The sequence below is a fragment of the Crocuta crocuta genome, unplaced genomic scaffold (genome assembly GCF_008692635.1).
Source record: "Crocuta crocuta isolate KB4526 unplaced genomic scaffold, BGI_CrCroc_1.0 scaffold7, whole genome shotgun sequence".
Taxonomy (NCBI): domain Eukaryota; kingdom Metazoa; phylum Chordata; class Mammalia; order Carnivora; family Hyaenidae; genus Crocuta; species Crocuta crocuta.
The window spans coordinates 7,081,880-7,105,318 of NW_027531904.1; the positions used below are offsets into that span (position 1 = coordinate 7,081,880).

At 39.7% G+C, this 23,439-nt stretch overlaps 1 protein-coding gene across 5 annotated transcripts in view; it reads right to left on the reverse strand.

Moving 5' to 3' along the window:
• The window catches only part of BLM (BLM RecQ like helicase), an 85,337-nt gene that overhangs the window by 59,767 nt on the left and 2,131 nt on the right, over positions 1-23,439 (reverse strand). For 2 of the 5 annotated variants that reach the window (XM_077774232.1, XM_077774237.1), the window contains exon 1: positions 6,733-7,014. The exons of 1 other annotated variant lie outside the window; for it this stretch is intronic. The gene's annotated coding sequence lies outside the window, so the exon portion shown is untranslated. Of the gene's footprint in view, positions 1-6,732; positions 7,015-8,827; positions 8,873-9,826; positions 10,016-23,439 lie in introns of those variants that run through there. 2 more of the 5 variants (XM_077774235.1, XM_077774236.1) reach the window with 2 other exon arrangements.

The following is a 23,439-nucleotide window of genomic DNA, read 5'->3' on the forward strand; positions in this document are numbered from 1 at the left end:
GGTAATAGTAGGGGACTTCAACACCCCACTTATAGCAATGGACAGATCATCTAAACAGAAAATCAACAAGGAAATAATGGCTTTGAATGACACACTGGACTGGATGCACTTAAGAGATATATTCAGAACTTTTCATCCTAAAGCAGCAGGATACACATTCTTCTCGAGAGCACATGGAACATTCTCCAGAACAGATCACATACTGGGACACAAATCAGCCCTCAACAAGTACAAAAAGACTGAGATCATACCGTGCATATTTTCAGACCACAACACGATGAAACTTGAAATCAACCACAAGAAAAAATGTGAAAAGGTAACAAATACTTGGAGACTAAAGAACATTCTACGAAAGAATGAATGGGCTAACCAAGAAGTTAGAGAGAAAATTAAAAAGTACATGGAAGCCAATGAAAATGTTACCACCATAGCCCAAAACCTCTGAGATGCAGCAAAGGCGGTCATAAGAGGGAAGTATATAGCAATCCAGGCCTTCCTAAAGAAGGAAGGAAGGTCTCAGATACACAACCTAACCTTACACCTTAAAGAGCTGGAGAAAGAACAGTGAATAAAGACTAAAACCAGCAGAAGACAGGAAATAATAGAGATCAGAGCAGAAATCAATGGCATTGAAACCAAAAAACCAGTAGAACAGATCAATGAAACAGGAGCTAGTTCTTTGAAAGAATTAACAAAGTTGATAAACTTGTAGCCAGTCTGATCAAAAAGAAAAGGGACCCAAATAAGAATCAAAGAGGAGCAATCACAACCAACACAGCAGAAACACAAACACTAATAAAAGAATATTATGAGCAATTATACACCAATAAAATGGGCAATCTGGAAGAAATGGGACAAATAAAACATATAGAACTACCAAAAGTGAAACAGGGAGAAACAGAAAATTTGAACAGACCCATCCATAATCAGCAAAGAAACCAAATTAGTGATTAAAAATCCCCAAAAACAAGAGTCCAGTGCCAGATGGCTTTCCAGGGGAATTCTATCAAACATTTAAAGAAGAGTTAACACTTACCTTTCAAAGCTGTTCCAAAATATAGAAATGGAAGAAAAACTTCCAAACTCCTTCTATAAAGCCAGCATTACCTTGATTCTAAAACCAAAGACCCCACCAAAAAGAAGAACTACAGACCAATTTCCCTGATGAACATGGATGCAAAAACCCTCAACAAGATACTAGCCAAACAAATCCAACAATACATTCAAAGAATTATTCACCATAACCAAGTGGGATTTACACCTGGGATGCAGGGCTGGTTCAATATCCACAAAACAATAAATTGTTTTGTGATACATCACATCAATAAAAGAACGACACGATCCTCTCTATAGATGCAGAGAAAGCATTTGACAAAATATAGCATCTTTTCTTGATGAAAACCCTCAAGNTTACCTTTCAAAGCTGTTCCAAAATATAGAAATGGAAGAAAAACTTCCAAACTCCTTCTATAAAGCCAGCATTACCTTGATTCTAAAACCAAAGACCCCACCAAAAAGAAGAACTACAGACCAATTTCCCTGATGAACATGGATGCAAAAACCCTCAACAAGATACTAGCCAAACAAATCCAACAATACATTCAAAGAATTATTCACCATAACCAAGTGGGATTTACACCTGGGATGCAGGGCTGGTTCAATATCCACAAAACAATAAATTGTTTTGTGATACATCACATCAATAAAAGAACGACACGATCCTCTCTATAGATGCAGAGAAAGCATTTGACAAAATATAGCATCTTTTCTTGATGAAAACCCTCAAGAAAGTAGGGAGAGAACGATCATAGCTCAAGATCATAAAAGCCATATATGAAAGATCCAGTGCTAATATCTTCCTCAACGGGGAAAAACTGAGAGCTTTCCCCTTAAGGTCAGAAATATGACAGGGATGTCCACTCTTGCCACTGTTATTCAACATAGTATTCGAAGTCTTAGCCTCAGCAATCAGACAACACAAAGGAATAAAAGGCATCCAAATTGGCCAGGAGGAGGTCAAACTTTCACTCTTCACAGATGACATGATACTGTATATGGAGAACCCAAAAGATTCCACCAAAAAACTGCTAGAACTGATCCAGGAATTCAGCAAAGTTGCAGGGTACAAAATCAATGCACAGAAATCAGTTGCGTTCCTATACACCAATAATGAAGCAACAGAAAGAGAAATCAAGGAATTGATCCCATTTACAGTTGCACCAAAAATCATAAAATACATAGGAATGAACCTAACCAAAGAGGTGAAAAATCTATACACTGAAAACTATAGAAAGCTTATGAAAGGAATTGAAGAAGACACCAAAAAATGGAAAAATATTCCATGCTCATGGATTGGAAGAACACTGTTCAAATGTTGATACTACCAAAAGCAATCTACATATTCAGTGCAATACCTATCAAAATAACACCAGCATTCTTCACAGAGCTAGGAACAAATAATCCTAAAATTTGTATGGAACAAGAAAAGACCCTGAATAGCCAAAGTAATCTCGAAAAAGAAAACCAAAGTTGGAGGCATCACAATCTTAGGACTTCAAACTGTATTACAAAGCATCCAGACAGTATGGTACTGGCACAAAAACAGACATTCAGATCAATGGAACAGAATAGAGAACCCAGAAATGGACCCACAATTATACAGTCCACTAATCTTTGACAAAGCAGGAAAGAATATCCAATGAAATAAAGATAGTCTCTTCAGCAAATGGTGCTGGGAAAACTGGACAGGGACATGCAGAAAAATGAACCCAGACCACTTAAGGGTGAAGCCCGGTTGGGATTCTCTCTCTCCCTCTCTCTCTGCCTCTCCCCCGAAATAAAAAAAAAACCACCTCACTCGAGCTGATAGTTATAATCCCTCTCCCATTCCATCTTTACCAGAGACCTACTTTTATTGAATGCCATGTACTTCAGGAGGAAGGGTTAACAATACTAGATTACATTCATGGAAATATGAAGTTTTGTGGCGCGCCTGGGTGGCTCAGTTGGGTAAGCATCCGACTTCAGCTCAGGTCACGATCTCGCGGTTTGTTGAGTTTGAGCCCCGCATCAGGCTCTGTGCTGACAGCTCAGATCCTGGAGCCTGCTTCAGATGCTATGTCTCCCCCTCTCTCTGCCCCTCCCATGCTCATACTCTGTCTCTCTCTCTCTCTCTAATAAATAAAAGTGTTAAAAAAAAAAAAGAAATATGAAGTTTTGCATAAATCACAATCCACTCACTGATTATTAAAATAACCTATGTTTAACAACTGTTTTAGTTGATTTTTTTAAAAGTTTATTTATTTATTTTAGTAATCTCTCTAACTCATGACCCTAAGATCAAGTCACACACACACTCCTCTGATTGAGCCAGCCACCTGTTTTACCTTATTTTCCTTTTTTAAAAAAAAAAAGTTTATTTATTTTTGAGAGAGAGAGAGCGAGTGCGCAAATGAACATGTGCACATGCCTGCAAGCAAGCATGAGCAGGGGAGGGGCAGAGGGAGAGAGAATCACAAGCAGGCTCTGTGCTCAGCATGGAGCCCAACTCAGGGCTTGATCTCATTACCATGAGAGCATGACCTGAGCTGAAATCAAGAGTTGGATGCTTAACCGAATAAGCCACCCAGGCGCCCCTCAAATGATGTATTTTCATCCTGTCGTTCCTTCTTTATTCATTACCTGGAATACTTTCCTCCTCTGAACTACTATTTTGTTACCTAATATACTACAGTTCACATAAGAAAGACAGGATAAGAGTCTTTCCTTTATTAATTTTCAAAATAATGACTTCATTTTCTAACAACCTCCAATTATGCTCAATTTTCTTTCAGTATTATTATAAACTCATCGGTTAAACATATTAGGCATATATATATATATATATTTTTTTTAAGTTTATCTACTTTGAGATAGAGAGTGAACGCATGCTCATGCACAAATAGGGGAGGAGCAGAGAGAGAGAGGGGGAAAGAGAGAATCCCAAGCAGGCTTTGCACTGCCAGTGCTGAGCCTGACTCGAATCACAAACCATGAGATCATGACCTGAACCAAAACCAAGAGTCAGATGCTTAACTGAATGAACCACCCGGGTGCTCCCACTTTAGGTATATTTTAGTCCGATACAGTTATCATTCTTATTGATTCTCCAATTGTTTCATGTTTGGCCAGCAGAGCCTCTTTAGCCCTTTGAACATAACCTTAATAGTCTTGGCTAAAATAGTCCTAAAATAGTCTTTGCCAGCTCCCTCACTATCTAGAATGAAAAGATCTCCCAGGCTAATCTTGTGCATTTTTAGCTCCACACTTAGAATCAGCCATTTCCCCAAAGGGCCCTGATTCCTTTTTTCATGGAGAATATATATACATATTTTAAGTTTGTTTATTTTGAGAGAGACAGAGATAGTGCGAGACAGAGAATTCGAAGCAGGCTCTGCACTGTCAGGGCAGAGTCCAATGTGGGTCCTGAATTCATGGCTGGGACATCATGGCCTGAGCTGAAACAACGAGTCAGATGCCTAAAGCGCCCTCGCAGAGAGTATGTTAAGACCACAGTCTCTGAGTGTCCAAAGGCACCTTCCCATTTTGCTACCACTTTTTAAAAAAAAAAATCTAAGCTCTATGCCCAACACGGGGCTCAAACTCATGACCCTGAGATCAAGAGTCGCATGCTCCTGCATTGAGCCAGCCAGGCGCCCCAGCACCTCCCCATTTTCTATCTAGTTTAAAAGGCTTAGGATTTGTTTAAATATGCTCTTTCCACAGTCCGTCCAATGCGGAAGTTTTCACAGTCTAAATGAGAAAGAGGGAAACCACACTGCCACCTCTCAGGACTTCAACCTCAGCAGCTGCTGTGGGGGCAGAGACACAGACCTCCAGCCTTAAGACACAAAGAACAAAATGGTCCAAGCCATCATTGCTTAACCTTGTCCCACATTCCTTCTAAGTTTTCATAGTTTCTATCGCATCCTTCTATGAATTTTCCATGTCATTCTTATTTGTGGATCAAAACGAGCCATGGTATTCTTTTTTTTAAATGTTTTTTTAATTTATTTCTAGGAGAGAGAGAGACAGTGTGAGCAGGGGAGGGTCAGAGAGAGAGGGAGTCACAGACTGAAACAGGCTCCAGGCTCTGAACTGGCAGTCAGCACAGAGCCCGACGCGGGGCTCGACCCCACGAACCGCGAGATCATGACCTAAGCGAAAGTCGGACGCTTAACCGACTAAGCCACCCAGGCGCCCCACGAGCCATGGTATTCTAACAGCGATTTCCAACATTACTCCACAGCGTGATGGTATGTGTATTTAGCCATCTCAATAGTACAAATTTTGATTAGCTATTTCATAACTGTAGTGATAACATTATGGATTCACGGTTGGCATGCAGTTAACCTTGGGCTATTTTTTAATGTTTTATTATTTATTTATTTTGAGAGAGCGGAAGAGCGTGCGAGTACAAATGAGGGAGGGGCAGAGAGAGAGAGCATCCCGAGCAGTAAGAGAGAATCCAGCAATGTAAGCACAGAGCCCGACACAGGGCTCAATCCCAAGAACCTGAGCTGAAATCAACAGCTGGATGCTCAACTGATGGAGCCACCCAGGTGCCCCAACTTTTCCCTACTTTTAAGCTACACGACTCTGGTTATTCCTACAGGGTAGCCAGAGACATACTCCAAAGCATGACAGCAAGTACACAATTTTCTACTCAAAATCCTTCAGTGGGAACGCTTTGAAGAAGCCGGTGAATGCTGAGAAGCAAAAAGGGGTCTCCTGTGTACCCACTCCATTAAAACATCATTAAGTTATTGGACACACAAACAATTATTCATCGAAACAGCAAGGATCGGTGATATAAAATCAAAGGAGGAAAATAAACTGAACATAGAGACCACTGAAAGGTTTTACCATACTAAAGGAGAGGAACAGAGCAATGAAACCAGAAAGCTTTAAAGTAAATCTCTGAATTAGACCCACCCCAGGAATCACAAGTACGACCTGGAGAATGATCACAATTTTCTCTCAGTTACTGGGGGGAGTTATTCTTAAGCCACTGCAATAGGCAAAACACTAATTCAACAGTGTGAAAAAATTTACTGACTGAAACATAATAAACCAGAAGACCATCTCCACGCACAGAAAGAACAAATAAATCAGTGAAAAGAAGGAAGAAGAGGATGACAACCCAGTGCAGGAATACAGACACACACCCAGCAAATGAGACTCGAAGTCTTTTGAATTAAAACAAACCAACGGCAAAGAATAAAGGATTAGAGGAGCCCCATCTGAACAGTGTCTTGAACAAACAAAAATAGCTTAGGCCAGAAGTTGAGAGGACCTTTGTTTAACAATCAGGTCGTGATACTAAGAAAGAGTCTAAGGACATTAAATTGTAAGGAAAAATTGTATTTAAGAGATTTTATTATTAATATTTTTTAAGTACTCTCTACCCCCAATGTGGGGCTCAAACTCACGACCCCGAGATCAAGAGCTGCACATTCTACTGACTGAGCCAGTCAGGCGCCCCTACAAGGCAATTAAAAAAAAAAAAAAATCCTACGAGTAGCTAAGCAAGAAAAGTATCACATTTGTAGTAATAAAGAGAATTACTTCTGACTAATTGAAGTACACAGCATTTATAAGATCCTTAGCATACAAGACCTAAGCAACTTTCATTCAAATGTGACAAGAGAAATATCATTTTGGAGTTTGAACATTGTAAGATTCAAGCTTTACCTTCAAAACTGGCTGTTAAGAAATGTTCAAATAGCAACACTGACTTTAAAGACAGAAGCTTAGGCTGACGGAAGCGGGCAGCAGATTCTGTGCCCTGGCCTCACCGGGAAACTACTAATGTCCCTGTGGATCTGAAGAGAATTTCCTAAGAACACGTAACGGATGGAAAAGAGAAAACTGACGATGGCTGTGAAGGCCCCGATGTCACATGCCAAGCTGATGCCTTCGGATGGTCGTGGACTTACGCTGACATCCGGAACAACAGAAGCCTGCTCGGCCACGGTCTCGGTCAGTTGGCTAATGAGCGCGAGACTAATGAAGTCAATTTCAGAAGGATCCAGCCGCCTGTGCTATTAAAAGTACACGGGGATCTCACGCACACAGTTCGCTACACTCACAGTGCCTGAACTCCCCCCACCCCTGAAACTGCACTGGAACTGCTGGTGGCCGTGAACTTCCTCGGTTGTTCAAAAAAGAAATTAAAGTAAACTGTTAACTTTTTTCAGCATTTAAAACTGAACAAAAACAAAAAAGTAAGAAGTGAGTGGAAAGAGCAGATGATCAGTTAACCAGGTCTATCAGCCACGTCCTAAGAACACGTCAGGACAAGCGCTGTCCTGCGACGCCAGTTATTACAACAGAAGGTTAAAGAGAGACTGCAGGAAAACAGCGAGACAGAGGACAAAGGAAGCCAAGTTTTCTTTCTTTCTTTTTTTTTTTTAAAGGCAGAATTCCTCTTCTTTCAAATAAATGAGACTAAAGTTGCTATTTTGGGATCTATCAAAATCCGTACCACCTTCTCTCTAGGTCAAGCCTTTCTTTTATTCTTTTTGTTGTCTTGAGATGGCTATTTCAGGACACGGGGACAGACAACCAAAAAGACTGCTCTGAAGAAATTCAGTGCCAACTAACATTCAGGTACGTCTTGCACCACTTCCTGTCTTCCGCTAGAAATGGAGGCTTCGGGGGTGAGCTCCACGTGGTTACTGTTCAAAGGGAAGCCATCTTCTAGGGCAAAAGTGGGAGCCAGTCATAACCTTAGGAACCTCAACGTTACCTCAACAGGGCCCCAGGGGCAAGCAACACTCTCTCCTCTGATCAAATCAAACATCAAACAAACACAATTTCTAGACAAAGAGAGACTTTTGACTAGGATTTTATAAAAGTAGGTCTTCTTCATCTATTGTCATACATAGTTTGGTCTTCTGGGAAGAGGCTTATCTCTGTAGGACTTACCTAAGAAAAGCCGACTCGTAATCCCCCTGTAGCCCCAAGAAAGGAAAATTTATTAATTACTGGGTGTCAGCGACCAATTACCCAAATGGTCACTGGGTCCATTTGCCCAAAGATCTTCCTTATTATTGTTTTTATTACTGTATTTATTATTATAAATTTATAATTATTTATTATATTACTTGTATTTATTATTGTTTTAATGGTCTGTCTCTCTCTTTTAAAATCCATAGTAAAAATGTACTTACAGTAATGATATATCATTTTAATAGTTTAATCAATAAAAATTAGTGTGATCAGGGGCACCTGGGTGGCTCAGTCCGGTAAGCACCCGACTTTGGCTCAGGTCACGATGAGTTTGAGCCCCACACTGGGCTCCCTGCCATCAGCACAGAGCCTGCTTCAGATCCTCTGTGTCCCTCTCCTGTGTGTGGGTACCCACGCGCACTCTCTCAAAAGTAAACATTAAAAAAAATGTTTTTTAAGGAAGTATGATCAGATCAACAGATTTTAAAAATACATTTCTATTGGGGTAAAACATACATGCAATAAAGTGCAGTGATCCTAGATGTCTCAGTATGGTTTTACTTATATATTCACCTATAAAAACAACATTCAAATAACAGTATAGAACCTTTCTAGCACCTCAATATGCTTTCTTTTTCCCTTCCCCAGTTAACATATGCCAGATGCAACCACTCTCTGTATCACGAATAGTTTTTCCTATTCTTGAACTTCTTCATTCATATATATAGAATTATACAGTATGTACTATTAATGCATTTTTGAAAAGCCATCTGATAAAACTCAAACCACTTCTAATGCATTAAAACACAGAATTAAAGTTAAAATCAAGGGGCACCTGAATGGCTCAGTCAGTTAAGCGTCCAACTCGATTTCAGTTCAGGTCTTGATCTCAGGGTCGTGAGTTCAAGCCCAACACTGGACTCTGTGCTGGTCATGAAGCCCNACTGTCTCTCTTTCTCTCTCTCCTAGAAATAAATAAATAAAAATATTTAAAAAAAAAAAAAAAGACACACACACACAAAAAGAAGTTAAAATCGAGCCCCACTGTATTATCTGTGTTTTACAATAGGGGTGAATCAATTAAAAAATAGGGGCAAGAAACAAGGCTATTCTCCTGTTTTCACTCTCATATTGGACATTTTTGCCAATGCAAAACTGTTCAAAAAGGAAAATACTAGAAAAGAAGAGATGAGAATATCATTACATGTAGACAATATGATTATACACCAACACAATCCAAAGAAAATCAGTCATAACAATAGATAATTAAAACTTCAGCAAAGTGGTTAAATAAAAGATAAATATAAATCTACAGAACTCAAACGCATTCTCATGTAGTGGTAATAACTAACTAGAAAATACAATTTTTAAAAAGCATTCAGTTAACAACAGCAATGAAAAGTCTTAAACTACCAATTAACCTAGCAAAAGACATACATCTTCATGATATAAAGAAAATGACCAAATTTTACTGGGAGACAAAAAGAAAAATTTAAGCAAATAGAGAAATATTTCATGTTCTTCAATGAAAAGGTTTAAACATCTTTAAGATAAGTTTTTCATAAATTAATTCATGAGTTTAACAAACTTCCGATTAAAACACCACAGAATACTTCACAAAACTCAACCAAAATGCTTCTAAAGTTTATTTGACAAAAGCGCAAGTCAAGAATACTAAATAACACTGGGGTTGTAACTAGCATTAGAAATACAATCATATTAAATATAATAGTAGTTTAAATGGCATAATACTCATCTTTAAAAAACAAAAATAGGGGCGCCTGGGTGGCTCAGTTGGTTGGGCGTCCGACTTGGGCTCAGGTCATGATCTCACCTCTCGTGGGTTCAAGTCCCATGTCGGGCTCTGTGCTGACTGCCAGCTCGGAGCCTGGAGCTGCTTCGGATTCTGTATCTCCCTCTCTCTGACCCTCCCCTGCTCACGCTGTCTCTCTCTGTCTCTCAGAAATAAAAATAAAACATTAAAAAGAAAAAAGAAAAATAGAGGAAGCCTGGGTGGCTCATTCGGTTGAGCATCCGGCTCTGGCTCTTCTTTTCGGCTCAGGTGATCTTACGGTTCATGGAATCAAGCCCCATGTCAGGCTCTGCACTGAGGGTATGGAGCCTGCTTGAGAGTCTCCCTCCCCCCTTCCCTCTCTGCCTCCCCCCCGCCCCCATGCTCTCCTTCTTTCCCCCTCCTCTCAAAATAAATAACCTTAAAAAAAAAAAAGAAGAAAACTCTAGTCACCAAAACATGTTTAATGTGTGATGAAAGAAACACAACGAGAGGGAAATTAACCAGTATTTAACAAGCGTTACGGGGATAGTCAGGAAGCAACACACTCTAGATCTGGAGCTGACACTATGACTTACGGGCCAAATCTGGCCTGCAGCCGGTGTTTGTAAAAAGCATTTTATGGAAACACAATACCTATTTGTTCACATGCTACCTACGGCTGCTTTAGCACCACAGTTGGGTCGTTATCACAAAAGACTATCTAGTCTGCAAAGCCTAAAATATTTACTGTCTGGCTCTTTACAAAAAAGATTTGAGAGTTGCTCTACATTACTGTTGGGTAAAAAAAGGAATTATTAAATACATCAAATCTCTGATAAGAAGTTAAAAAAATAATCAGGCCAAAATGCAAATGAGTGAGCACCCAGAGAGTTACGGAAAGCCCCGAAACTGCTTTGGTCCTAAGACAGGTATCTAATTCCGAGACTCGGGACATCAGCTGGACAGAGTCAGAGTTAAGGCCTAACTGGGTGGGAAATGTTCTGCTATGAAACCAGCTCCCCAAAGGGGAAAGTAAAATTAAATTCCATTTCTATCCCTGATATCTGTAAATGAAAGAAAGTTACCAGTTGTTGAAGGACTGAGTGGGAAAGACCCTGAAACCACAAGCCCAAGAATATTTTCAAATCAGTTTGTACACCTGAATAATTTTGTAAAACTTTGCATCATGAATTTAGATTAAAGCGATCCTGATGCCAAAGCAGAAGCAAATGCAAAAATGTCTCCGGAGGAATGTACTTTTTATCTTAGGCCTTAAGTAATTCCCACAAATAATTTTTCAAGACAATGTGTAGCAAACACAGACAAAAATAGCCAAGCACACAAGAAAACAAGGCACCAGGAACAAGAACTATTGTAATAAGGAAGTCAAACAGTATTAGGCATAAAAGTATAAAGCAATTAAACTCGCGGTGTTTAGAAAAATCAAAGACAAGCTTGAAAGTATCCGCAGTAAACAGAAAACGATCAAAATGACCTTGCCAAGAGAACTTCTAAAAACGAAAAATACAACAAGCAAAATTAAGATTTCAGTGAATGGATTTACCAGCACATTATACACAACTAAAGAGGTAATTAGTAAATTAAACTCAGAAGAAAGTGTCCAGGATCTGTCTCCGGGGACTCCTCATATCCCTACACTGGCCAAGGCTTCTGAGCAAAGGACATGTCCAGTCTTGGCAGCTAGAGACAGCAGATCCCTCCAGAGAGATCTAGAGTCATGCCTCCCCAGAGACATCCCACGGTAATAAAGGCAAAGCCCTCTCCTTCCTCTCCCTGGAGACATTTCCTTACGTTTCAGGGTAATAAACCTCGAGGCACCTTCCCCCTCTCACCCAGGAGATCTGCCTACATCCTAGGGTAACGAGTCATCTGGAGGGAAGGAGTGCAGATGTGCCAGCAACCCCTAAATGCTCAGCGTCTCTAAATTTTGCTGTGATGCACTCAACGGCATGCACCAGTATCATCTAGCCTTGACCACCTTCCCTTGTGGGGAACTGAGGCAAGATATTGCTGGCTGTTTTTGCTGTAATAAACCATCTGTATCTCTGGTCTTGTGCCTTGTCAGTTCATACATAAATGTGTACGGATGTGTGTATAAAACACCACTGTGGCAGGCTAACTTGCTGGTTTAAAAGTGAGGCAAAATCTAAGCTCCTTCACAGTAAGTTGTTGACTTAACAAATACCTACACAGAGGGAGAAAGAAAACAGGTGGAGGGGCGCCTGGGGGGCTCAGTCAGTTGAGCATCCGCATCCTGATTTTGGCTCAGGTCATGATCTCACAGTTTGTGAGACTCTGTGCTGACAGTGTGGGGCCTGCTTGGGATTCTCTCTCTCTCTTTCTCTCTCTCTCTTCTCTCTCTCTGCCTGTCACTCACTCTCTCTCTCAAAAAAAAATTAAAAATAAACCTACAGAAAAGGAAAAAAAAAGAAAAGAAAAAAGAAAGGAAGAGAAAAAGAAAAGCAAAGAGAAAAGAGAAGAGAAGAAAAGAAAAGGTGGAAAATATGAGAAGTTAGAAGACATGGAAGGTACAGTAAGAAAGTATTACAGAAATCTAAACAGAAATCTAGTTCCAGAAACTGGGGTAGAATTAATACTTGAAAAGATAACAGCTGGGGTGTTTCCATAATGAAAGTCAAATCTTCAGATTCAAGAAAGCAAACAAATTCTGAGCAGGGTAGATAAAAGGAAATCCACACCAAAATATAACATTGTGCAACATGTGGACAGAAAATTGATTTCTCTTCAAAAATGGAAATCAGAAGACAGCAGAACGTTATTTTCAATGTGCCGAAAGAAAATAACCTGCAACTCTTTTCCCAGCAAAAACAGCCTTCAAAAATTGGGACTGAATTGTATACTTTAAAAGGATGAATCTTGTGATATATGAATTGCATCTCAATAAAGCTGTTACTTTTAAAACTGCCTGTAACAAAAGCAACAGACAGTAAGTGTTGGGGAGGATGCAGAGAAATGAATCCTCATACAGTGTTGTTGAGAATAAAAAATGGTGCAGCTGTGTTGGAAAAGTCTGGCAGTACTTCAAAAGATTAAACACAGAGGAACCAGCAATTTCACTCCTGGATATATACTCAGAAGAACTGAAAACATATATTCAAACAAATACTTGTACCTGAATGTTCACAGAGGCATTACTCGTAATAGCCAAAAATGAGAAACAGCCCAAATGTCCATCAACTGATGAATGGATAAATACAACATGTGAATCTCTACGATGAAATGGTGTTTGGTCACACAAGGGAAGGTAGTACTGATAAATGCTACAATAATGATGAACCTTGAAATACTAGCTGAGTAAAGAAGCCAGACACAAAGAACCACACGTGGTACATTCCCATGTGTATTAGAAAGTAGATTAGCGACTACCTGTGGGTGGGAGTGGTACACAGATTGGGGGGTGACAGCAAGGGGTGTGGAGGTCCTTTTTGGGCTCATGGAGATGTTCTGAAATCGACCGTGACAATGGCTGCACAAGTCTAGGAATACAGTAAGGGCCACTGAGTTCTACTCTTTAAATGGGTGAATTTTAGGCTCTGTGAATTATAAGTCAAAGTTGTTATAAAAAAAAATCAAGGTGAAATAAAAACATTTTCAGATCATCGAAACCAAGTCTGTCACCAGCGACTCATTAAATGAGATTCTGAAGGATGTATTGAAGGTAGTAGAAAAGTACGCCTAGATGCAAGTTCTCTGATGATGGCTGGACTAAAGGAATCAAGAAGGCAGTAAAATATGTGGCTAAATCTAAACAAACCTTGACCGCACAAAGCAACAATAATGTCTTGCAAGGCTCAAAAACTAAATAGTTTCAATACCCAACGGTAATGACACATAAGTGAGGTAAAGAGAGTTAATGTGCTCCAGGCCTCTGTGTTGTAAGCGGAGGGAGGTGCTGATTAGCTGCAGACTTCAGAGGACAGATCTGCACGCCAGGCTTTCTAGGGTCATCACTGAAGACTAAACAGAGTATGCGCCTAAAAATCTAGAAGGGGAAAACAAATGATTTTTTAAAAACTCACTTAAAACAACGCTATCAAAAAGGAAAGAAAAGGAAAAATATAAGACAAAGTACAAAAGAAGGTAGTAGTAGATTTAAATCCAAATATCTGCTGATTACAATAAATATAAATTGAACAATTCCTTTGGCTAAAAAGTTTATCAATCTGAACTTAAAAAACGAAATCTGACTATGTATTTGCTGTTTGTTAGAGACCTGTCTAAAACACTGGGTATAGGGAGAGGTTAAAAGTAACAAGATGAGGGACGCCTGGGTGGTTCATTCAGTTGAGGGTCCAACTTGGGCTCAGGTCATGATCTCATGGTTTGTGGGTTTGAGCCCCACCTCTGGCTCTGTGCTAACAGCTCAGATCCTGGAACCTGCTTGGGATTCTGTGTCTCCCTCTCTCCCCACCCCTCCCCCACTCACATTCTGTCTCTCAAAAGTGAATATACATTTTAAAAAAATGTTTAAAGAAGATGAAAAAAACAAGTGAAAACTCACCAAAAGACAGCAAGGATTTTTATATTAATATCAGACAAAACAGATTTTAAGACAGAAAGCCTTACTAGAGATAAAGAGGTCACTGTATAATGATAAAGAATTCAATTCACCAAATATATATATATTATATATAAATATATAAAGATATAACAACTTTAAATTTGTATGGCCTGTAAAATAACTGCAAACTACATGAAGCAAAACTGATAGAATGACAGGAAACAGAAAAGCCTATAATTGTAGGTTTAAAATTAGCACTCAGTAATTCATAGAACAAGTAACTAAAAAAATCAGGAACCACCCAAAAGATCTGAGTAACGCCACCTTTACAAAATGTACGCTCTTTTTGAGAGCAGACACTTACATAAGCAGACCACAAACTAGGCCCTAAGGCAAGTCTCAACAATTTCAATGGATTGAAGTCACATGTTCGCCAACTAAATGTAATTATGCCAGAAATCAACAATAAAAAGATTAATTGGAAAAAAGTAACTGTTTTAGTATCCATGGATGACTCATGCCTGAAGAAATAATAGTATGACTATAAACAGCACGGCTGGATAATGATGGTTTTCATAACCCCATCCATCACTCCTGGTACTGGCATACTACTGTAAAGAACTTTCCCTTTTCTCCTATTTGCTTTTTTTTTTTAATGTTTTTTTAATTTATTTCTGAGAGAGAGACAGCATGAGCAGGGGAGGGTCAGAGAGAGAGGGAGACACAGAATCTGAAACAGGCTCCAGGCTCTGAGCTAGCTGTCGGCGCAGGGCCCCGACGCGGGGCCTGAACCTACGAACGGTGAGATCATGACCTGAGCTGAAGTCAGACACTCAACCGACTGGGCCACCCAGGCGCCCTTCTCCTATTTGCTTTTTATAAGTAAGGACTCTTCATGTATTTGATGGGTTGTAATCCATTGCTGTCATTATTTTCATGCTCAACTGGTTTCCTATTCGATTAGGGAGAGTGGAGCTCCTTCAAGCGGCCTTGTGCACTTTATTTTTAAATGCACTAAAATACACATAATGGAAAATTTACCATCTTAATCATCTTTAAGTGTGCAGTTCAGTGCTATAAAGTATATTCACACTGTCGTGCAACCAATTGCCAGAACTTTTTCACCTTGCAAAACTGAACCCCTATCCCTGTTAAACAAGAATTCTCTCCCTCCCCCTCCCCCAGTCCTTGACAACCACCATTCTTTCCTTTCTCCACTTGATTATTTTAGTGGAACCATACTGTGTTTGTCTTTTATGTGACTGGCTTGTTTCATTCAGCATACAGTCTTCAAGAGTTATTCATGCTACAGCATGTGCCAGAATTTCCTTCCTTTTTTAAAGCTTAATGATACTCCATTGTATGGATCTAACACATTTGGCTCATCCACTCTTCCGTCCACAGACATTTGGGCCGCTTCCACTTTTTGGCAATTGTGAATAATGTCGCTGTGAACACGTGTGTACAAATATCTCTGAAACCTGCTTTCAGCTGTTTTGGGTATATACCCAGAGTGGAATTCGTATGCGGTAATTCTTTTATTTTTAATTTTTGAGGAATAGCCATACTACATTCCACAGTGGCCGCACCATTCTGCAGCCCCACAAACAGTGCAGTTTTTCCCTATCCTCCTTTCTCCACATCTTCCCCAACGCTTGTTTTTTCTGTTGTTTTTTTCTTTTTACAGTAGCCATCCTAATGAGTATGAGGTGATATCTTGTGCTTTCAACGTGTGTTTCTCTAATAAGTTAGTGGTGACGAGCATCTGTCCATGCGCTTTTGGGCCATCTGTGTATCTTCTTTAACGAAATGCCCATTCAGATCCTCTGCCCACTTTTAACTGAGTTGTTGTTTCTTTGTTGGAAGGAACTGTAGGGGGTCCTCATTCAGGACCAGGGGAAGGAGAACAGGAGGGAGGCGGTACAAACTCCTGGGAGAGAGGAACATGTTCGTGAACCTGACTGCAATAATGGTGCCTCATAGCAAAACTGAGCAAAGTGTACGTGTTACATAGCCGCAGTTTAATGTAAGTCAGTAAAGTGGTTTTAAAGAACACAAAGCCCAAAGACATCTAGAAGACTGAAAAGTTTTGGGCGAATTTTATTTCACTTTAGCCCTTCAACAACTAAAGACAAATGATAAATCAATGATTGTAATAATACAAAGTACTAATAAAAAAAGAAATTGAATGGGGTGCCTGGGTGGCTCAGTCAGTTGAGCATCCAACTTTGGCCCAGGTCATGATCTCATGGTTTGTGGGTTCGAGCCCGCATCGGGCTCTGTGCTGACAGCTCAGAGCCTGGAGGCTGTCTTCGGATTCTGTGTCTCCCTCTTTCTCTGATCCTCCCCTGCTCACGTTGTCTCTCTCTCTCAAAAATAAATAAAGCATTAAAAACAATTTAATGTAAAATTCTAAAAAAAAAAAAAGAAATTAGAAGTTTTCCTTCATTTCCTATGCTCTGAAACAATGTATTTAGCACTGGGAGTATCTGCACTCAAAATTTTCAGTAGAATTTCTTTGTGAAACCATTTAGATCTAGTGGGTTTTTTTTTTCCTTCCAATGAGACAGTTTTTTCACAACCACATTCTATCAAAATTGAGTTATTTAACTTCTAATCTTTGCTGGCATCAATTTTGGTAAATTGCATTTTCCTAAATAATTATCCATTTCATTTGAATTTTCAAATTCATTTAACACAGAAGTATGCAAATTAATATCATTAAAAAAATTTTACCACTTGTCATTTGGTATTCTGTATTTGTGATTTTTCTCAATTTTCTTAAATTAGCATTAGTTTACCTGGTTTGTTAAACTGCTTAAGCTTTAAGATTGTGATTTCTCAGTCAGATGTTTTCCTGTTCTCCAACTCATTGACATCTGCTTCGATCGTTATTTTTCTTCTCTTGTGCTTTCTTTTGTTTTACTTTGTTGTTCTTATTCTAAAGTTTGGAATTTACTTCATGTGTTTTCCTTCCTAAGTTTATAATGTGCTTAAGGCAATAAATTTCCCCCCCAACCACTACTTTATATGTATCTTACAGAATCCTATTTGTTAGGTTTTCATTTCATTATTTTTCAGGAATCCTTTATCTCAATTTGTATTTCCCTTCCATCCAATAATTCCTTATTTATTATTTATTTTCAATGTATTTTTTAAAAATGTTTTTTATTTATTTCTAGGAGAGAGAGAGACAGCATGAGCAGGGGAGGGTCAGAGAGAGAGGGAGTCACAGACTCTGAAACAGGCTCCAGGCTCTGAGCTGGCAGTCAGCACAGAGCCCGACGCGGGGCTCACGAACCGCGAGACCATGACCTAAGCAAAAGTCGGACGCTTAACCGACTATGCCACCCAGGCGCCCCGATTTTCAATGTATTTTTGAGAGAGAGAAGGAGAGAGGGTGCCAGCAGGGGAGGGGCAGAGAGAGGGGGGACAGAAGATCTGTAGCGGGCTCTGCACTGACAGCACAGAGGCAAACTCGGGGCTCGAACCCACAAACCATTTAGATCATGACCTAAGCCGAAGTCAGACAGTTTACTGACTGAGCCACCCAGGCGCCGCAATATCTAACAGTTCTTCACTTGAAGGGTTTTAATTTTCCATATGGGTTTTTACACTTCTTTTTAAATTTCTAGTTTTGTTGCATAGTGGTAAGGATTGTTTGTAACATTTCTACTTTATGTAACTTACCGATCTTTTCCTTGCGACCTAACATATGAACTATTTATGAATGTAAATGTACACTTAAGATATGTCTGTACTGATCTTGCTTTTCCATAGATTCATAATTAAAAAAAAAATAGTATAGGAAAATCTCCATGTTTGGAAATAAATATACTTGTAAATAAACTGTGGCTCACATAAGATATCACAGTGGGTTCTGGAATATATTTGGAACTGAACAATAATGAAAGTCCATATATAAAAATGTGATATGCAACATAAGAGGTAGTGACAGGGAAAGGTACAGTCTTCATTGTTAGAAAAGAAGACTGAAAATGAGCAGAAAGCATCTATCCAATAAAGTTAGAAGATATAAAACTAAGACTGATAAGAACAGAAAAGAAAGGTAAAAAGAACAAAAAAGAAACTAAGGATAGGATCAATAGGCTAAAAGTCTGTTCTGTGAAAACACTTACCAAGAATAAGAGAAAGACACAAATTGGTATCAGGAGTGAGAGAAGAGACTTAATTAACTACATATCCCACAGACATTAAAATATCATTTACAGGGGCGCCTGGGTAGCTCAGTCGGTTTAGCAGCCACCTCTTGGTTTTGGTTCAGATCGTGATCTCAGCATTTGAGAGTCTCAGCCCAGCACCCTGACAGTGCAGAGACTGCTTGGGATTCTCTCTCTCTCTCTCTCTCTCTCCTCTCTCTGCCCCACCCCTTGTGTCTCCTCTCTCTCTCTCTTTCTCAAAATAAATAATAAACATAAAAAATATCATAACAGATTATGAATAATGTGCCAATAAAATTTTAAATTTAGATGAAATGGACAAATTTCTTTAAAAATTAACTTACCAAAACGCACTCAAAAAGAAATAGAAAACCTGATAGCCTTAGACCCAGTTAAAGGAACTGTCTGTGGTCAAGACTTGCCCTGCCAGATATATAAGGATTTAATAAAACAAACCAAAAAAAGTCTTTAAAACATAGGGGTGATGGTATAAGGACAGGAAGAACAATGGAAGAGAACGAAGGACCCAGATACAAGCCTGTGCACAATTTATGACAATTTATCACCACAGAACACTAGCAAATGAGTCTTTTCAGTAGTTGATGCTGATGCACTGGATGTCTACATGGGGAAGACAGGAAATTTAAACCCCACTTCACTCCATATGCATAAATCACTTTCAAGTGAATGTAACTTACCACTTTTCAGACAATTCTCAAATAAGATACGAAAAGCACTAACAAAAAAGAAAAAATGGAAAATTGAATTATTTAAGAATCTTTTATGTGTCCTATAGCTTAAAACTGCAGCAAGACTTTTGAAACAGCTGAGTACAGAGAAAAGCGAAGCACCGATTACACAAAAGTCAGGATAACGGTGATCTTCGGGACAGAGGAGGAGACGGCGCACACAGGGCCTCCGAAGGTGTTAGCTGTGTTCTGTTTCTTACCGGAGACACAGATACCCGCATAGGTGCTTTGATAAATACGGTTAAGCTGCAATTTCGGGAGTCCCCAGAGACGACGCGCTAACATTTGCTGATTCACTGGAACAACTCATAGGACTCAGCACACGGTGCTCCCAACAGCTAAGATTTCTGACAGCAACTCACACAAGGACACACAGCTGGATCGGCAAGGCGCAAAGACACAGGAGGTGGAGTCTGGGGGAGTCCAGGCGCCCCCTCCCTGTGCTCTCTTCTCTCACGAGAGCACATGCTCTCCATGAAGATGCAGCTACGTGCAACATTCCTGCCCCAGGAAACCTGCCAGAGACCCAAAGTCTAGGGGTTTCACGGGGGGGGCTGAAGACCCCTCTGCCCACCACAAATGTGGACCGTCACAACGAAAGCAGGCGTTAGAGTTCCAGGTAGGCAGAACCACCGTGTTGGCGCAGGAGAGGTTTCAAAAGCCCAGTTCCCGTTCTCCAGCCTAGAACCAATCTCACAGGCAGGTCTTTCTAGAGAAGTCCTCAGGCCTGACATTTTAACTCCTCCCTGCACAGCTCACACAGGTGTTCTTTGCACTTCTCTCTATGAAACAGAACATAATGATATTTCACAATGAAAGATATTTAAGAAATGGGTGACCAACATACTATTAAATCTGTGTTTAAAAGTCACGTAGAAGACATCTGCAAAATATTTGCAATATATATAATTGACAGTGTATGGAATGTATAAACAATTCCTACAAAATACTAAGATAAAGGTAAGACAGCTGCAAAAAAAGACAAAACACCTGAACAGGCTCTTAAAATACAGAAACAGTTCATAAACACAAGCTCCTCAACTTCACTAATAATCTAGGGGATTGAAACCACAAGAAATTACTACTATACACATAACTACTAAATAGGCAAAAATTAAACACAATATCGAATATTAGCAAAGATGTGGGACAATGGAAAGTCTTACACACTGGTGGGAGGGAGATGCAACCACTTTTGAAAACAATTCGGACTTTAGGAAAGTAAAAGGCACGCATATTCTTTGACCCAGTAGTTTTCTGAGTTACGTGTACAAATTCATGAACATGCACACGAGGTCATATGTGCAAGAACATTCACAACAACATCAACAGCCAAAAACCCAAACCAATCCAAATGCCACCAAAGCAGGATGGAGAAAAACAAATAAACCCAAACCAAGAAAAAAACAAAAACAAACAAGATGGATAAACTGTGGTATAAGCACATAAAGGAATATTCTACAGTGATAATATAAATTTTTACTAAAAATTATTTCAAAAATAAAAAATCCCTATATCTACAATTTGGAAGAATCTCACAAACATAATGTTGAAGCAAACAAGACAAAGTAGAATACACAAACCCTCATCCTATTTATAGATCTAAAAACCAGGCAAAACTGAACTATATTACTCATGGATGCACACATAGGATATGCTATGAAGACAAGAAAATTACCACAAAAATCAGAGAGTTCTCTCTAGTGTGTGGAAGAAGTTATGATGAGGGGAGCCATCTGGGGACCAGTAACACCTATTTCTTGATCTGCCTGATGATTATGTGTAATTAAACTTTATAATTTTTAAATAATTCTTTAAATTTAAATTGTATACATATACCATGTACTTTCTATTATGTATCTTCTTTCTCAAAAAATTTGAGAGGCAAAAATTAACAAAAACTAACGAACAAAGGATTAACATGACAAACATACAAAGAAGAAGAGGTGCCTGGGTGCCTCAGCCGGTGTTTGACTCTTAATCTCAGCTCAGGTCTTGATCTCAGGGTCGTGAGTTCAAGCCCCATGCTGGAGCCTACTTAAATAAGCAAACAAACAAAACCATACAGTGAACACCCAAGTTGCCAAGAGCGAATGATCCAGGAGTATAAACACACAGTTCACCAGAATATACAGACACTAAATAAACTTAGGAAAAAATGTTCAACTTTTCTAATAACTAATAGCATGAAGCAACATTTCATACCTATTAAATCAAGGAGAGTGAAATACTGTGATAATTTATAAGATAAATGGCAACCGCGAAGACTGAGTAGCTGTGTGGAATAATTTAATATTGGGAAAACAAGAGACTAAATGATGAGTACATTATGCTTACAGCTAAGAAAGCTGTATGGCTAAAATCTGTAAAGGACTCATGAAAAAGGACAGTAGCTGATGTGACTGAAAGACAGGATTATGACTGCAAAATTTTCCTGGAATATATTGTAAATATGTTTCATTAAGATACAGGAATTTTTAAACAAAGAAAACTCAATAGTTCCTTGTGATTCTAGAGAACAAAGTCTGTATGTCATAACCCCAATACCTTCCACAAACTGACTTCAACTTGTATTCTTCACTCGGTGCCAGGCATCAAGCTAGGCACTGGGGTACAGAGAGGAGCAAGGCATAATTACTCCCCTCAGTGAGCTTCTAGGCTGGCAGGAAACAGACATGTCAACAAATAATTACAACTCAGTGAAGTAAGTCCCACAAAAAAGGTCTTCTTGTAAAAGTCTAGGACTTCCTGGGGTGACCGGCTGGCTCAGTTAGAAGTGCACCCAACTCTTGATCCTAGGGTCATGAGTTCAAGCCCCACGTTGAGTGTAGAGATTATTTAAACTAAAAAATGAATAAATAAATAAATCTGACTTCCCACAGAAACAGACACATACTCATGGTTGCTAGAGAGAAGGAGGGAGGGGAATGGGCAAGATGGATGAAGGGGAGTGGGAGGTACAGGTTTCTAGTTATGAGATGACTAAGTCTAGGGGGTGGAAGGTACAGCCCAGGGAAGAGCCTTGTGTGGTGAGACGGTAGCTACACTGTGGTGAACTAGCATACAGAATTGTCCAATCACTGTTGTACCCCTGAAAGTAATGTGGCATTGTGTGTCAACTATACCTCTATTTAAAAAGGAGGTGGGGGGGGCGGTGCCTGGGTGGCTCAGCTGGTTAAGTGTCTGACTTTGGCTCAGGTCATGATCTCGCGGTTCGTGAGTTTGAGCCCCGCGTCGGGCTCTGTGCTGACAACTTGGAGCCTGGACCCTGCTTTGGATTCTGTGCCTCCCTCTCTCTCTCTGTCCCTCCCCCTCTGTGCTCTGTCTGTCTCTCTCTCAAAAATAAATAAACATTAAAAAAATAAAAAATTAAAAGGAGGTGGAGTTGAGTCTATGGCTTCCCAAATGAAGGAAAAACTCAGGAAAACTGTAGAGAAGCTCTCCAAAGAACAATGAACTGGAGCACAGGTGAAACCTTCCAGACAGGGTGGGGGTGTGAAGGGTAGTCTATGCACTATTTCTACCAAGTGTGAGTGTGAGGCAGATAGCAGGGGGCTGAAGAAGACTGCCTAAAAATCTCGAAGACACACTGGGGCTTTCGGCGTTTAGTTCCCAAGAGTATTTTGCAATTACTGTGAACCTCTTTGTTTTATCTTTTCTTCCCTTAAAAGAAATATATATTGGGGCAGCTGGGTGGCTCAGTTAAGCATCCGACTTTGGCTCATGAGGTAGAGCCCGGCATTGGGCTCTACACGGTCAGTGCAGAGCCTACTTCGAACCCTCTGTCCCCCTCTCTCTGCCCCTCCCCCGCTCATGCTCACTCTCAACAAAAATAAATTAAAATTAAAAGAAGAAGAAATATATAAAAATAAAATACATATATGTTAAAATAACTATTTAGTTAAAATCTGTATTTTTAAAAATATTTATTTATTCATTTTGAGAGAGAGAAAGCAGGGGAGGGGCAGAGAAGAGAGAAGGAGAGAGAGAATCCCAAGTTGGCTTCACACTGTCAGTGCAGAGCCTGACTCAGGGCTCGATCCCATGAACCATGGGATCATAACCTGGGCTAGCATCAAGAGTCAATGCTTTGCACGGCAAAGGAAACAATCCATAAAGCTAATAGGCAACCAACGGAATGGGAAAAGATAGTTGCAAATGACATATCAGACAAAGGGTTAATATCCAAAATCTATAAGG